This window comes from Condylura cristata, unplaced genomic scaffold, assembly GCF_000260355.1.
Source record: "Condylura cristata isolate star-nosed mole 26May11 unplaced genomic scaffold, ConCri1.0 scaffold00029, whole genome shotgun sequence".
Taxonomy (NCBI): Eukaryota; Metazoa; Chordata; class Mammalia; order Eulipotyphla; family Talpidae; genus Condylura; species Condylura cristata.
Genome location: NW_004567130.1, coordinates 10,911,249 through 10,925,544, shown reverse-complemented (window position 1 = coordinate 10,925,544; position 14,296 = coordinate 10,911,249). Strand labels below are relative to the sequence as shown.

General features: G+C 57.7%; 1 protein-coding gene across 2 annotated transcripts in view; it reads left to right on the top strand.

Annotated features, from left to right (window-relative positions):
- The first annotated feature begins 380 nt into the window (after nucleotides 1-380).
- Nucleotides 381-14,296, top strand: part of FAM222A (family with sequence similarity 222, member A) — a 44,581-nt gene continuing 30,665 nt past the window's right edge. Inside the window, exon 1 of one of the 2 annotated variants that reach the window (XM_004690949.2) lies at nucleotides 381-439. The gene's annotated coding sequence lies outside the window, so the exon portion shown is untranslated. The remainder of the gene's footprint in view (nucleotides 440-14,296) is intronic. The other variant, XM_012730793.1, reaches the window with a different exon arrangement.

Sequence of the window (14,296 nt, the reverse complement as noted above, 5' to 3'; positions counted from 1 at the left end):
AAAGACAGGCTGCAGCTGGGACTGGCGAGCGGGGCCGCGGCCGCCGGCCTCCCACCGCGGTTGGAGAGGGCGCCCCAGGGAGCGGCGCGGGCCGAGCTGCAGCCCTGAGCGGGACCCACAGGGGAGGCGCAGCGCCTCCCGCCGGACGCGGGGAGGACAGGCCCCTGAGAGGATGCGCTGCCTGAGCGCCCGCACGGCCGGGGTCCCGGGCGGGCACGACCCGCGCTGAGCTGGGAGACCCTCCAAACCCCGACTTCGGACGGCGCGGACCGGCGGCTGGATCGCCTTCACCCATAGTGCCTCTTCCCACTGGGGAGAGGCGTCGTCCCCAAGGGGGCTTCCTCGGACTGCCGCTGCCACCTCTGCATGGCTGCGACCCCGCGAACGGAGAGTCGTCGCTGCTGAGGACCGGTGCCCTTTGACGGCCTTGGCTGACCTGGTGAGTTCCTTGGGGCGGGGTTCCGAACTGGAGTTGGGGGCACCCCCTGGCGTCGGCGCAGCGTGGAGTGGAAATAAAGGTGCCCTGGGCGGTAGGGAATCCTGAAGCTCGACGCCCCAGTTCGCTTCTTTCCCTCCCCCACATAACTTGTCCCGACAGGACAACCTCCCGGAATGGAGGTGGGGACCTTCGTGGGGACTCCGCGGGATTCTGGGCGGGGCGGAAGCTAGAGAGGCGAGGTCACCTAAAGTCAACTGACAAAGGTAGAGACTCCATCTTCTGAAAATTTCCCAGGAATTCCCGAGCCTTTGGCGGGGTTGCCTGGGGGCAGCCAGGACGGGACAGCTTGGGGCTCTCGGGAGGAGCTTCTGAGATCTTCAAAGGGACATCAGCTCAGAGAGGGACGTGGTGTGTTGGCCATGTGTTGGCTGCTTTTGAGGATTGTGCCCTCTGAGGGTAGACAGTAGCAGCCGCATTCTTACGAAAATACTCGCGGGGATTTAGGGTTCCCCGGTGGGGCCGTGGAGTGACGTCACTGCCGGGTCTCTGATGTCACTGGAGTTACCGTGGCGACTCAACTTGTCTTGACCCGAGACCGGAGGAGGCGGGGTCACGGTAACTAGGGGCGGGGCTGGATGTCTTCGGGCCGTGGAGGAGTGAAAGCCAGCTCCCCCCACCCCCAACTGCAGTCCATCGACCTAAATCCTCCCCTGCTGATGAGGTGGGGGAGGGACCCAGTCCCAGCTGTCCCTGCTGCTGCTCCTCCCCCCAAGGACAGGTGTTCAGCTTTGCCCAGATAGCCTGGCAGTGCCTGGGGACTTCAGAACTCCTAAGCAGCAACTTTCTGCTTTCAGAAGGGATGCCACAGAGGGGACCTCGCTGTAGGGTGCCATACACCCAGCCGTCAGCCTGAAGTGTACCAGGCCCCCAGAGAGATGCGGGGCCCCTGTCTTTAAAAATGCTACTTCCCCTCAGAAAAGTATGGGTGCCCCACCCCTGGCAGAAGGTACCAAGAGCTTACTACTCACCCCAAGTCCAGGGCCTCTCCCTGTTGTTTAGTCTGAAGATGAGGGGCCTTGGCCAAGCCTGAACCCCAGCTGCCCCAGGCTCCTTTTGGTGTTGAAGACAATTTTGACCAGCCCAGGTGTTGTTCCTTAGGTGAATGGCCAAGGTCTGAAGAAAGTGTGTCTGCCTTTGATGGGGTCAGGCCCAGCCCTCTCTTCCCCACACTGGCCCTGCTCCCTGTGGAGGCCCAGGGCACCCCCAGCAGCTTCTTAGCACTAGCTCTGATTGCGAAGTTCCTTCCAGCAGTTGCTGCCTGAGTCAGATGTGGGTGACACTGCTGTGATCACATTTCTAGGAAAAGGTTAGAGAACTGTGTCTGTGCTTCAGTGGCATTGAGGGGTGGGAGGCATAGTAATGTGTGTGTGTGTGTGTGTGTGTTGGGCGGCATTATGAGAAGCCAGACCCCAGTCTCTATACAGTGAACATTTTCCCCTGTTCTACCAGGCTCTCCAGCTAGATTAACAGGTCAATCAATATCAGTGGAGCTGCTTTTGGGGGCTTGGCAGGGAGATGATATTTCCAGCTGAAATGGTGTCGTTAAACACACAGGCTTCCAAGGACAGGAGCAACAGCAGATGGGGGGAAGTGGGAGAGGTGGGCAGAAGGGCTGTTTGTGCGCTGCCTCTCGAAGCTTCCCAGTTTAGAAACAAACTCGGAGTGCGCGCCAGAGACCCACAAACAGGCAGTTGGAGGTCCTCCGTGGAGTATTTACACTTCCATAGCCAAGGCGGAGGGAAGGGCTGTCAGAATTAGGCAATTCCTTCTGTTCCTTTCGCTGGGCTTGGCAGTAGCACCAAGTGATGAGCAGGAGGGAGTGCCAGCTTACCCAACCTCCCTGTGTCTTAGGCATCTTACAGGATGTCACTCCTTGGAGTGGCTCTCGGGTGCTGTGGCCCATTTTACAGATAGAGAAATTGAGGCTCAAAGGAAGTGCCTGTGGGTGCTCAGCCAGGTAGCCTGAGATTCAGCTCTGAATTTCTAGGCTCCAGAGTTCCCAGGTCTTCCCACCCCTCCCATGGCCAGAGGGGAGGTAACCCACTTGTTGGACAGCGCCCCAGCAAGGGCGGAGGGCTGTGAGCTTTGGAGTTTGGCCTCACCGGGATCCCTGGCCACACTGAAAACCAGATTTGAGTCTGATTTCCCTAGACCTACAGGACAATGTTGAGCAGAACAGCATTGTCTGCCTGGCCTTGAGGTCAGCCTGCTCCCCTTGCCCACAGAACCCTGTTCTCCCGCAGCAGAGGAAGGAAGGTACATCAGGAAAGCCACTTGCCAGGAAGCGTTGAGAGAACTGGCGGGGCCTGGGGCTCCTTGTCCTCTGCTCCTCTTGGCTCACCTGGGAAAGGTGGTGAAGCCCAGATGGTGGGGTAGCAAACAATGTAGACTGGTCATAAGATTTTGGTTGATGGGGCCAGGGACCCAGCCTGAGAGTCTGGAAGGGCTGGGTAGGAGGGATGCTTAGGACAAAAAGGGATCCTCCAGGCTGTGCAGTGGAAAGTGTTCTAGGCAGTGGGAGTGGCCATGGTTTGGGCCTGTGTGTGCTGGGGTGTGCTGACCATGGCCCTGGCGGCTTAGGTGTGTGGGGGGGTGAGGGGGGACATTAAGCAGGGAAGAGCTTAACCAGGTCCCCTTGGCCGGACTGGCCACGGGAGCTGAGTGCTCGGTGCTCTGGGCAGCCCCCATCAAGGCCAGCCCACAGTAATCCTTATCACCTGTCTAATTCTGCTTAAGCTTGACCATCCCCTGCCTCAGGCTTGCAGTGACCAGGGCTGGGGTGGGTTCTGAACCCCCTGGTTGAGAAGCTGGCGGCCCCCCTGTGGTCGGCAGTAGCTTCTGGCTAAGAGCCACTTGTTGGCGCCATGACCTTGGGTGAGTAGCATCGCCCCTGCCAGCTGAAGTTTCTCCACCTGTGAGAAGGAGCTGCTAACCCGCCCAGGCCAGCAGCGTGGGAGGCTGGCGCCAGGCCTCCAGGAGCCCTCATCCACATCCACTCCGTGGCCACTGTTAGCCGTCCTCAGAGCAGGGCCTTGACTGGCTCTCCAGTAGCCCAGCATCCAAAGATCAAAGAACCCCAGGGCAGGGGCTCCCACCTTCCCAGCTACCCCGGCGCCCTGCACCTATGCACACGTGGCTGCCGTGGGGGCTCCCGGGGGCTGGGGCCAGTTAGGAGCCCCTCCCCAGCCTCCCGCCCCCTCTGCCTTCCAGTCCTTCACAGACGGGAGGAAGCGAGCGGATCAGCTCATATTCATGAAGCGTAATTCAATCAGGCGGCGATTCGATTCCTCTGGGCTCGGGCGGGGGTGAGAACGAGGCGGCGCGCACAAAAGGGGCCGCTTTATTACCTCCCGCGGGCCGGGAATTGCGGCTCTCCCCCAGCAGCGGCCGGAGCTGCCTTTATTGTGTTAACCCATTTGCGTGTCAAGAGCTATTGTGCGCTTTCTCTGTCGGTGCGGGCGGGCTGCGGGAGGAGGCTGCCGCTGGCCGGTCACCTCCGCGGGCGCCGCCCGCCGCCCTGATTGGTTGCTAAGTGATTTGCATCCAAGGTAATCACTTTTATCTCAGAAGGATGTCGACTATAATTATAAGCTACTGACATCTTTTGAAATCTGCCTAATGACTATTTTAGTCTGCACTGGCTGGGGGGGGGAGGGGGACTCTGGAGGCTGGGGGGGGGTGCGGCAGGGAGGAGGAGGCTGGAAGGTAATGGATTCCTTCCACCTGGACCATTGATTTGCTATTTGAGAAATCTCCCAGTGCCCACTGATGCCTCAAACAAAAGCAGGGTGGCCGAGGTGGGGAGTTTGTATTCTTCCAGGCAAGTTAGGGCCATTTTCGAGATGAGGAAATAGAGGCCCTGGGGGATAATGAACCACCTGCTCAGAGTCACAGAGCCCCTCAGAGGTGGGAACTGAGTTTCTCTGACCCCCCCAAATTCATGTGCTGCCCCCTCGAGTGAGGTACAGACAGAAATAATGGGCATCATCCCTAAGTGAAAATCACTTGTCTGATTTAAGTCATAACCTAAGACTCCCATTTTAACTCCCATTTCCTCCCAGGGAGGAAATGGACACAGACAGGCTGTCACTGCCCAAAGTCACACAGCCAGGGAATGCCAGAAATACAAGGTCTATTGGTGGCCAGAACTGGGCTAAGGGCAAGCCTAGGTTTTAGCTCTCCCTGCAACCAAGTGGTGGTTCCACTTGGGAAGCACCCAGCATCCATGTGGGTATAGATACCCTGAGGGCGACAGTCTCGGTGGCAGAGCTCTAAGGAATCTTAACTGCTCAGAGATTCCGTCAAGGGTCAGATGAGTCCACAAGTAACTAAACTTCTAGACAGGAGAGCTGGAGAGAAGAGAGCAAAGAAGGAAAGACTGCAACTGGTCATGGAGGGCTTCCTGACAGAGGCGGCTTTGCTCAGGGCCCTGAGAACTTGCATGGCTCCGACCAGCATGGAGTGAATAGATGGTGTCGCTGGTAGAAGTCTAAGAACCAAGGGGCATGCTGACCAGGAAGAGCAGGGATGCTTATCAGAGGGTGAAGTAAAAGGGAACTAAACTGGAGTGTGTCCGTGGTCTTGAGTGCTGAGCTAAGTACCCACATGTCCAGATGAACAGCAGAGGGAAGCCAGTGAGGGGGGAGGGATCTGGATGCCTTAAGTCAGTATGGCAGACTTTTCAGGGGTTTGGGGGTCACAGATCGGGGTGGAACCCCAACTTCTGTTCTCTTATGGCTGTGTGTCCTTAGACAAGCCACTGTACCTCTCTGGGTCTCACTTTATTTATCTCTTCAAGGGAGTAATAGCAGTTTTCTAGCAAGGTTGTGGGTAGAATCAGCTTGGGAGTGCAGAGTGATTGGGGAGCATCACTGAACCCCTCAAAACTGGGTGGTCCAGGCTCCAGGCACCAGCCCCAGCCAGGCGTGATGGGCCCACCACCGCAGCAGCTGTTTGGGTCCCTGGGAGCCCCTGCCATTGTGCAGAGGGCACAGACGACAAAAGCCCAGGAGGTCAGGGGGTGAGGCTGAGGCTGGCTGTGAACAGGCTCCCAGGGAGAGGACTTAATGACGCAGAACTTAATGACCCAGAGTCTGTGGGGAGGGGGCTTCCTTGAGCCCTTGGAGGAGGAGGAAGAGGGAGGTCCAGCCGCCAGCTGTCTATTATAGGATTTGCTGCCAAGAGAGGGGCAGTTACCCCTATGGCCCAGGCCTGAGCTTGGCACCGGGGCAGCCGTGGCAGGGCCTCCCAGCCTGCAGTGTCTCGGCCTGGATGTGGGGATGGGCCCTGCCCTGCAGCTTCTGTGTGACCTCAGTCTTCTGGTCTGTCAGATGGGGCAGGGGTCTGCTTTGGAGGGCAGCTGTGAGGCTTGGCAGTAGCCCATAGCCAGTGGACAGTAAACAGGAACTGCTATTTTCGCTCCTCATTCATCCGACCATTCTGAGAGATTCACTGCTCAGCACCAGGCTCCCTGCCAGGTGCTAGGAATGAAAAGATGAACAAGCCCCAGTTGCCTTGAAAGGTGGTGAGACCTCAGACATGCCATCACACTACAGTGGGTTCATCACCACAATACAGGAAACCCACAGTGTGTAGGCACAGTGCCAGGGGCCAGGGGACACAGCAGTGCAAAAGCCAGACATGGCCCCTGCCCTCTGGGGCCACCAGTCTGAAAGCCCAGTAGGAAAACAGAGGTAGACATGATTACTTCTGGCTGAGTAATCAGGGAGGGCTCCTTGGAGGAAGTGGCACTTTGGCTCCTCAGTTTTGAGACTTCCTTTTGAACACCTTTGCTATTATGGTAATCAGGGACACGGTCGGCATGTGCTGTGTGACAGAGCTCCCTGCTTTGGTGTTCTCATTTAGTCTGGTTCTGGCAAGAGTGTTTTTTTATCCCTGTTGTATGAATGAGTAAACTGAGGCTCAGCAAGGTGAGGGACCGTCTGGGCCACATAGCAGGTAACCAGAATCCTCTCATTATCTATAACACAAGCTTTTGCCTGTACGGTAGCTGGCACTGGGCTGGGTGGTGGTGTCACAGGAAGAATCCTTGGGCAGGATGGAGGACATCCAGTTTGGGGCTAGCTGTTGCCTTTATAAGCCGCATGACCTTGAGCAAATCAACGCCCAGCCCAGCCTGTCCTTAGCTGTGTCCTCTATAAAATGTCAGGGGTGGCAGATTCGTGGCCTGACTTGCCTTACACTGCTGTGCCCTTGGCAGGCATCGCCAATCAATTGCTGCCCTTTTCCCCTGCTGAGTTCTTCCCTGACCTTGGGTTCTTTCCAGGGCTCTGGGGCAGGCAGTACCAATCCATCAGCGAGGCCCATGTACTGGAGCCCACTTGCTAGACCCACTTTGGTGAGCTTAGGGGTCCCTCTTGCCTATCTATGCAATTCAGAGGGCCAGGGCACTAGGCATTCTGGGGGACCACCTCTGAAGCTGTGGGAGGTTCTTTAGCATGAGTGCTGTTGAGATGTGAGGATCTGTCACCTTCTTCCACCTCCGAGATACCTGTGTCCCCATCCACACAGATTAGCACATGCCCACTGCAGGTGTGCCAGGCAAATTCCAGACACGCTCAATCTGGATAATAACAGTTTTTATTAAACTCTTCCTGACAGTTAGGTCCTTCATAGGCACCCTGTAGTCATTCTGTAGGTCACTAACAATGTGCCTCTCACTCAGTACATTGTGCCTCACAACATTGTCTTCTCTGGGGAGAATTATTAGCCCATTTCAGAGATGATAAAGCCAAGACTAGGCTGGCAAGCAGAGGAGGTTATGCACTTGCCAAGTGGTTGAGCTGGCCTTCAAGGCAAGTCCCAAAGTCCATAGCCTGGAGCAAGACTGAGGGCAGTGACAGACCGGCAGCCTTCCTGGAGGAGGTGTCCATTAAAGGCTGAGGCTTTAAAGGCTGGTGGGCTTCTAAATGACAAAGCAGGGTGTTCTAGGAAAGGGGGGGGGTGCTTGTAACTGGAGAGAGCAGCGTGAGAAGCAGCTCAGAGGGAGGCAAGCAAGAGTTTTTAGGTTGAGGGGCTAGTATATGGCTGGGATGTGGGGAGAGAGGGGACGATAAAGGGAGCCAGGGCTGGTCTTGGCATCTCACAGTAGGAAACTGTGGCGGTTCTTTGAGTGGAAGCAGGTTCCACTCCTATGGGTGTCTTTCCATATCTGTACTCAACCCAGGGAAGCTTCACTGGTGCTTGGGGTACCTCCAGTCTACCTGGAGACTTCAGCCTAGGACAGAGCCTTGCACACAATAGGTACGTGTCCAGAATGTATGTTGAATGAATAAATGAGTGAACGCTCACTGTACAGATCTTCCATGGGCCCAGACACAGGAGGAGAGAGCCTGAAGCCCTCTCGAGGAGAAGTCGAGCCTCAGGCCTGGGAGGTGAGGGCAGCCTGGGGAGGGAGCCAGGCAGCTCACCGGGACAGGGTCCTCGCTCCTGGCCCCCTCGCCTGCTCCTAAGGCCCTCTTAGGCCTTCCTACAGAGCTGGCCAAGCTTCGCTGGCCACGCCTGGCAGGCAGCCTGGACCCAGCGCTTAGGGGGATAAAAGATGAAGGTTCGTGACCATTTTTTAACTCAATAAAGGGAGAGACAAGCTGCAGGCTGCAGGCCGGAGATATAATTAGTTCGCAGCAGTGGCGCTTTCTTGATTTAGCTTCTGAGAGAACAAGACAAGGATGTTATACCCAATTAGCAGTAACATCCAGTCGGAGCCTCAATAGGTGAGATAACAAGCTATTTTTATGACTTTTCTCTCCCAGCTTGGAGGGGGCGGGGGAAAGGGGTATCAGGGCCTTATTTCTTTTCATCAGGGAGCAATTATTAGTGATCTCAGGATTTCCCAAAGCCAAATGATGCATTTGTTAACCCAAACAAGCAAGTGTCCTGGGTGGCACTACAGTGGCAAGCCGGCTTATTTGAGCCCAGGAGTAGTGGAAGGAGTACAGGCCTTGCCCTGTTCTGGAAACCCTCCAAAAAGGCCCCTTAAATAGAGAGCCCGCTGGTGTCACAGGGAAAACCCAGGCCCTTGAGCTATTCTTAGTGCCTGCCTTGATTTCCCCAGGAGCTTCACAAAGGCACAGGAGGCCCGGCCAGTTCCACTGGGGGTGGGGCAGGAGCCAGTCCTGGCCCCAGGCAGCTCTTGCTGGCACCACGCTCTGTGCTTTCTGCCAGCTGCGCCAGAGGTGCTGGCTGCTTAGCTTTGAACCTGCCTTTGTACTCTGCCTGCCCAACCACCCTTTGCCTGCCCTGGGCCCCAGACCTGCTCTCCGGCTGGCACTGCCTGGTGATTAGCTGCCCTCGCTCTACCCTCATCACCCCTGGCAGCCAGGACACCCAACACTGGCCAAGTCTCTGCTGGGTGGGGAAGCCCAGCCAAGCCCCACCCCGGCTGCCTGGCCACACTCCGACTCCTGGCGAGGGCTGGGGGATGCCCAGAGTGGGAGCTGGCATGGCTATCAAGATGCCCCATCAGCTCGGGCTCCAAGCCCAGAGCAGGTTCCTGGGCCTCTGCCCGTCAGGCAGAAGCTGGGCCCACCCTGCCCCAGTCCCAACTCCCTGTCAGTGTGGAGCCCCAGAATCGTGGTTCAGACAACCGACAAATCCAGCCATGCAAAGTGGGAGTTTAATTGCAAACAGTTTTTATGGATCATGGGCCCATCTGTGCCACCATATGCAAAAGGAAAAAAAAAAATCCCCATTTAAATTTTTTTTTCTCCCTTCCCCACCCTCTGAAAGAAACAGTTGCCAAGGTTTTTCTGACTGGAGCCAAGCATGGAGCTGGGACCCATCCTAGGGGCTTTCTAGCAGGATGGGCCGGGCAGGGGTGAGCGGTCCCCACAGGGAAAAGAGACTCAGCAGCTCCTGGAGCCACTGGACTTTCTCAGAGCCCCTGGCCTTTGCACGTGCCACGCCACTGTCTGAATACCTGCTGGCCTGCCTGCCTGCCTGGTGTGGCTGCTGTATAGCGTTGCTGGAAATGTGGGAATGAGCTGATTGTTAGCCAAGACAGGCACCTTCTGCCCCACTTCTAGCTGGGGAAGTAGAACCCCAGAGGGACAGGACTGCCCAGGCTGTATAGACCCCTTGCACGGGCCGGGACCTCCTGCCCTGGCACCAGCCTGGCTTAGCAGATGAGCCCTCCCCAGGGTGCCAGGACGACCTGCCTCTGAACTTCCAGGGTTCCACTGCCAAGCCACCTCCTTTCCGCTGGGTGACTTTAGATGGTGGTGTCTCTCTCTCTGAGGCCCAGTTTCTTCCTCTGTGAAATGGGGGTATGGTCTTGATGGGCTATCACATGTGAAGTGCTTTTCTGTTGATCTCTTCCCCAAGGGGGTTGGGGGGTATTTGTTCACCCACATCTAGAGTGTTGACTGAGGGAGTGAGTGGGCAGTGAGTTACTTGGGGGTTTGTCCAGGGAGGAGATGGAGCAGGGGCGCTGGGCTTGGCAAAAATTCGCCATTCCTACACCCTTCCAATGGCGTCCATTGCACCCTGGGGGGCTCCAGACACCCTTGTATGGCTGAGGAAAACTGAACTGTGTACTCTCCAAGGTCAAGCTGCTGAAAGGAGAGGGGCTGGAAGCCTTGGTCCGTCAGCTGGCAAGGAAAGAGCAGCGGGCCTTAGTGGGGTGCTCCCTACCCCATTTGTCAGAGGAGGAAGCAGGCCCCGCCTTCAGCCACCACCTCTTCCCTCCCTCCGGCCCCACGCTCCCCCAGGCCTCCGCCCGCGATCACCATGCTGTTGCGTTGCCTGTCAGCTTTATAGGTTGGCAGCTGCGGGTGTGCCAGCACTCAGACCCCGGGCAGGGCCCTGGGACCCCCAGGCTGGGACGTAGTGCAGTTCTCAGCAACAGGTGGCAGGGGTGAGTGGGAGCCCTGGGCCGGAACAGGCCCAGGCTGACCAGGCCCCAGCAGGAGCCCAGGCCAGGCACCCGCAGCCGCACCCACCCCGGCAGTGATCACCAGCTCCCCTTGTAATCATTAAAACTATTAGAAGGAAACGTTCGCTTGAAGCAAATGTCAGGCGCCGAGTTGTGCTTTGTAAACGCTCACAATTAATGCCAATCAGGCCCGGAAAAAAGCCGGCCCGGAATCCTGTCTGTTTCGTCTCATGTGTCAGCTGGTGCGGCTCCGTGTTGCACATTTTCATACAATTGCTATAAACATAAAAGGGAAACTCCACAGTGCTCCCGGCGCCCGGATGGTGTGTGCGGCTTAATTACTTGGTATTCCGCTGTGCACTTGGCCGCCCTGAGCCGGTGGGAGGGAGAAAGGGGGACCTGGGGTGGCAGGGTGAGGGCGCCAGGGGTCCGGCTCCAGACCCAGGCCTCCTGCTGTGCCTTCCACAGGCCACGCGGCCGGTGGAGCCGGGTGGGCTGTAAAACAGGAACAGCTGCTCAAATATATTTGCAGCGCCCCCAAAAAGAAGGAGGGGGGCTCCAGGTCCACTGGACTGGGTTTTGGGTCTCCAGTACAACTCCTAGAATAATTCATCAGGTTCACTGTCCAGCTCCTGCACTCGGCACAGCACTGCTGTCAGTTGGGCCTCAGTTTCCCCACCTGCGAGGTAGGGCAATACCCCGTGTCAGGATTTCTAGCTTGTGAGGCTGGACTCCACAGCCAGGAGTGGTGGAGCTGGAGTGTCAGCCTGGGTCACAGGACCCCCGATCCTATAGTGGGTGTACCTTCTTGCTGCACCCTCCACGGTAGCCATGGAGTTGAAGGGGTGTGAGGTACCTAAAAATCTCAGCGCGTAGTAGATGTTTCATAAATAGTAGCTGTTGTCACTCCCCTGCCTGGACAGGGACCAGGAGCATTTGGGGGCTCACACTCAGCCTGCGCCCCAGCATCAACCCCATGGAGCCCTCGGCTGGACTGGAGAGGGTGGGGTGGCCTACCGGGGAGGTGGTGTCCTCTCCCTCCAGGGTTGGGCCCACCAGGCCTCCGTCTTAGGGCTGAGCACATCCCTGGCTGAGACCTCAGAATCCCTCGCACACCACCGCTCCCCTTGGCCTTGAGGTTCTGGGTGCAGTCTGTGACCTCGCCCCACCTAACAGAACCCTCAGCAGCCCAGGAAGTTGGGGATGTCATCACCATTGTCTCCGTTATGCAGATGAGAAAAGCGAGGTCCACACTGACCTGGGGGAGGGGGTGTTTGCAGAGCTGGGAGGTGAGGAAGCTGGGGCTCAGCTCAGGCCTTGCAGCCCTCCCTGGGGTGGCCTGGACCTGTGGCTTCACCCTTCACTGCGAACCCTCCCCAGGACCTTTGAGCTTTCTGAGGACAGGTCTTCTGAGGCTGTGCTGGCTCAGAGGGACACAGCCTTTGTGCAGGTGCGGGTAGGCTCGGCCAGGCGGGGCAGCCAGCGTGGTGGGGAGAGGGTGGTGCAGCCCCGTCAGGCAGGGACACATGCTCAGAGCAGGAATAGAAGCCCCTTTGTGCAGCTCTCAGTGGGGGAGGGGCGCTGCCAGCTGCCACCCTGTGCGAGCAGGGAGGCCCGCTCTCCATGGAGTCTGCCGCCACCCCCAGGGGGCTGGCCAGGGGCTGTCACCTTCCCCAAACGATTGTTTGCGCCTTGTTTCCTGGGAGCATCTGGTTGCCAGAGCTGCCACAGGCAACCTGGTGTTCTGTGGGCCTAGTGTGTGCTGCCCCTCAGCCGGGCACCCCACCGATCCTGCAGTAAGGGGTGGGAGTCCCACGTGACAGACAAGGACACTGGCGCTCGGAGAGGACAGGTGGCTCGCCACACTCACACAGCCGACTGTGGCGCCAGGCTCGTCGGCCCCAAAGTCCTTTTTCTGTGTCCGTGGGACTGTCCTTTGCGTCCCGGTGTCTCAGATGCAGGGACCCAGGGGTGCAATTTGAGATGCCCACCTCCATTGCCTGGGTGGCCTCAAGCAGGCCACTGGCCGTCTGTTCCCTGGTGGACATCAGATGTCCCTTCCATCCTCCATCCGTCCAGGCTTGGTGTTAGCAGCTGTAGTGAGTGGAAACGGAACACAGGTGCTGCCCTGAAACCGGGACCCTCCATCTCCTCTGCTGAAAAATGGGAGTAAAATAGAAATTCACTCCTGGCAACACTGGGGGATGGCAGGTCTCAAGGAAGGCGCTGCCTGGAGCTTCCCAACACCCTACCACCTCCTGGGAGCGGCGAGGGGAGACAGTGTTGGGAGCTGGCGATGTGGAGGCAACTCAGGAGCCTGAGAGGGTGGCAGGGATTGTCTCCTGGGGTCCCTGCTGTAGCGCCATTTTACAGGTGAGCAGACTGAGGCTCAGTGAGCTGACAGGACCTGCCAGGGCCCCCAGGATCTCAAAGAGCCCTTCGTCTCCTCCTGACCCTGACTGGGAAACTGCCCACTGCAGGCAGTGACTGGGTCACCTCTGACGCAGCCCTGTGGGGGCACAGAACCACGTGCAGGAAGCCCCCGGAGGCCTCTCGGCTTCCAGGGGCGTATTCCAGCTGCCTGGGACCAGCCTGCCCCGCAGGCCTCTGCGTCCTCTGGGCCTCTGTTGGGCCAGGGCCTCCACCTGGAGCGCTCTCACTGCCCCCGCCCTGTGCACACACGTCTGCATGTGTGCCCAGGCTTACCCCACTGGGCGCTCGGAACCCCTCCTCTGGGCCTCACACTGCTCACAGTCTCCAGCTCTTGGTCCGGTATTGTGTAGTAGCCCTCGGTGAAGTCTGAGCCAGAAATGCAGCTCTGGCCGTGGGATCTGGTCCACAGCAGTGGGAGGAACAGAGACAGGAGTGACCGGGCTGCCTGTCCAGGGGTGTGTCAAGTGCAGGACACTCCCAGAGCAGGAAGCACCCCTCTCAGCTCCCTCTTCTCTGCTCCTGACAACCCCATCATCTCACTGCAGTCCTCTCTGGGCAAGGCAGGGGCTTCTCCGATGGGACAGGAGGCTTCGGGGAGCAGACTGGCCTTGGCCACATGCAGAACCTCAGACGGCCTGAACCCAAAGCCCACGCGCTTCTCCAGGGTGGGTGCTCAGACTCAGCGGCAGGACTCCAGTGCGGCCAGCTTATTTTTTTCTTTTAAGATGTATTTATTTATGCATACAGAACTGGGGTACAGGTCAGAGGTGCAGGGACAGTGAGAGGATTCACCAGAGACAGAGTGAGGAGCAGAACAAGCAGATTGACACTATACACTGCTGAGGGGAGCAGCGGGCGGGTCAGGAGAGGTCTGCCGCGCCGTGTGGAAACACTGCCCTGGTCGGGATCGAACTCGTGAAGTGGCTGTGTCTAGCGTCTTAGTGCTGCCCCTGCGCCACCTGGGAGGGCCCCAGCTTTTTGTTTTTTTAATGCAACCAAACAATGAGAATACTGAGGTCTTTTCTTTTTTTTCCCTTGTTGACACAGACAACCATGTCATAGTTTTGGAGTTTTTGTTTGTTTGTTTGTTTGTTTTATTTTTTAACTGCAGCAAACAGGGCAAAGGAAAGATGTGTCCCTTCAGTGGTGTGCTGTCTGGCTAGAAGGCACCGTGGGGGGTCCAGGCCTGGTCGTCCCCCCTGTCTCCCACCAGCAAGAGCCCCCACATCCCAGTGGCAGCTCCACACACCCCTCAAGACACCCCAGCACCGCCTTCACCGCCAGAGGCGGGAGGCAGGGCCCAAGCCCCACGAGGGCACCACCCAAATAGCTATAATCAGCAGCCTCGCCAAGACTTCAAACTCGCCCAATTATCCTGCGAGAGAAAAAAAACACAAAATGAAAACAAATTAACATGTTTGCATAGAAGCTGCTGCAGCAACACACACAGACGCGCGCACACATGCTGGCGC